Source organism: Fonticula alba (assembly GCF_000388065.1).
Source record: "Fonticula alba strain ATCC 38817 unplaced genomic scaffold supercont2.4, whole genome shotgun sequence".
Taxonomy (NCBI): Eukaryota; order Rotosphaerida; family Fonticulaceae; genus Fonticula; species Fonticula alba.
This window is the reverse complement of record NW_009242974.1, coordinates 161,206-163,527: the sequence shown is the minus strand read 5'-3', so window position 1 is coordinate 163,527 and position 2,322 is coordinate 161,206. Positions and strand designations below refer to the sequence as shown.

The following is a 2,322-nucleotide window of genomic DNA, read 5'->3' as shown; positions in this document are numbered from 1 at the left end:
CCGGGGCCGTGTTGGGCTGCTGATCTCCGCCCCGTTCGACCGTGGCGCCGTCGTGGGCCCTGCTGCTCGGCTGTTCCTCCTCGCGGCCCCTGGGCGGAGGCGGGCGAGGCGCCGGGCCGCGGTGAGCAGGGGAAGCCCCACGAGGGCGAACACCGCCGGGAGGTGCTGCCTCGCGCGACGAGCCTCGTTGCGATGCCTGCTCTTGACAACAGCCACGGATGTGGTCATAGCTGAGGCGAGGCCGAGGCGGGGAACGGGGGGGGGGCAGGGGCCACCCGAGGATGGGGCGCCCGCCGCTCGCAATGAGGCCGACCCCCCGTCGGCCTTTGCCCTCCTCTCTGGGCGGATTCTTCCCTTCCCTCCGTCTCTCTCTCTCTCTCTCTCTCTCTGTCTCTCTCTCTCGGTGGTGTTTCTCTTTGTCTCGCTCGCCGGCGCGACGGTCCTCCAAGAAGGCAAGCGGGGCGCAGGCACAAGAGTGGGCAGTTCTGCGAGTCCCAGTTGGCAGGCCCAGAGTTCAGGCCCGAGGGCTCTCGTCCCCCGCGGCGTGTCCTGCGTCTGTGTTTGTCTACCACCAAGCCGGGCTTGGTGCCTTTTGTGTGGGCGAGGGCGTTGCTGCGTTTGTCGCCGCCGGTCGCGCGGCACACCGCGAGCCGCTCGCACACTGACTCGTGTGTCTCTTTCTCTCGCTCGTTGTCGCTCTCTCGCGGGCGCCCCCGCGAGGGAGCCACCCCCCCCGGAGGGGTGTCGTGATGTCACCTCCCCGAGATCCCTTGCTTCCTCGTCCCCCTGTGTCTCAGTGCCTTGTGCGCCTCTCGTCCACGGTGTGTGCCCCCCCCCCCCTCCCGGCCGGCCGGCCGCCCGGGCTGCCCATGAAGGGGGGGACCAGACACCGGCAGCCCTCTTTGGGCGGCTTTACTGATGGGCTTTTCACGGTCTTGCCTCAAGGGAGACCTGAATGGCCCAACACCATTGCAAGGGACGCTCATTCGTCTTTGCCCGCCGTGCCATCTAGGGGCCTGGAGTATTCCCCCTTGTCTCCGTGGTCGCGGGCCTTTTTTGTGTCCGTCTCCCGGGCGCGGATGCCCGCAGCACTCTCTGGCGCCGGTCACCGACGGCCATTGCCAGCGGGCCGGCGGGCCGGCGGTGGCTTTTTATGCGTGTGCGCGTGACTGGAGGCTCATTTTCTTGGGTTATTATTGTTGTTCTTTTTCCCGCCCACAGGGCGGGGGGGGGGGACGACGGTGCCGAGGTCATGGCGTGCGGAGAATGCCCGCGCCCTGCGTTTGCGGACTGTGTGTGTGTGTGTGTGTGTGTGTGTGTGGTCGATTCCCCCCCCTCCCCGGGCCTGCCCGTCGGGCGACCGAAAGCTGGCGCCGGGAGACAGCCCCACCCGCACAGGGGGCCTTTCCCGGCGTCGGCGAATCCTCTGGTGTGTGCGCGCGCGTGCGCGCGCGGCCCGGGCTTCCCTGCGCCTGCTTGACAAAGCGCCCTCGAGTCCCTCGCCACGTTGCAGGGTGGTTGTCAAACCAAACTTCGATTGGTCCCATGTCCTTTCTGGCTCGCTTTCTCTCTTTCTTTTCTCTGTGCCTTCCCCGACGCCTGCCTCGGGGGGGGGGGGGGGTACGGGGGCGCAGGGCAGGGCGCCCCCGGCCGGAGGCAGGGTCTGCACACGGAGCGGGCACCTGGGGCGCGGTGTTCGCCCTTCGGCGTCTTGCTTCGGCGACGCCGACATCCCCGGACCGTCTGCTGGCCGCGCGGTGAGGTGTGCGGCCGGGGGTGGTCCTCCCCTCCCCCCGCCCCTCTGGGCGCAGGCCGATGAGAGGGGAACATCTTCCCACGCACACCACCGCGGTGAGACCAACCTCGCCCGGGAGTCACGGGTTCCGTCGGACTGGAGAAGCAGATCGAGGGCGGCCCCGAGGTCTGGCTCATGTGGGCATGTCTATTTCCCCCCGACCGGCTTAGCGAACGGGCGCGGGGGGGGGGGGGGGGGGCCGGTGGTGGTGTGGTGGGGCGCTGGGCAGAGGTGCTCGCTCGCCACCGGTTCTCCCAGGCATACCGGCGCCCCCTGTGAGGTGACGCCGGCGCCAGCCAAAGCCGTGCCGTGGCTCGGCCGGCGGCCTGCTGTTTCCGAGGTGTTCGCGTTCTCCCTGGGCCCCCTTCTCCGGCCGGCTAGTGCGTCCCCTGCCCTGTTTCCCCCCCCCCCCCCCCCCCCCCCCCCGCCCCCCTCCGGGCGCTGGGGTGGGCAGGCCCGGTGCCCACGGCAGGGCCGGGGGGATGCCGGCGGCCCCGGAAATATACCCGCAATGGACAAGAAAAGAG

The 2,322-nt window shown here is 69.9% G+C and overlaps 1 protein-coding gene across 1 annotated transcript in view; it reads left to right on the top strand.

Moving 5' to 3' along the window:
* Positions 1-2,322, top strand: part of H696_02579 (hypothetical protein) — a gene marked incomplete at its 3' end in the record, with an annotated part of 9,783 nt that overhangs the window by 1,283 nt on the left and 6,178 nt on the right. The window lies entirely within an intron of this gene.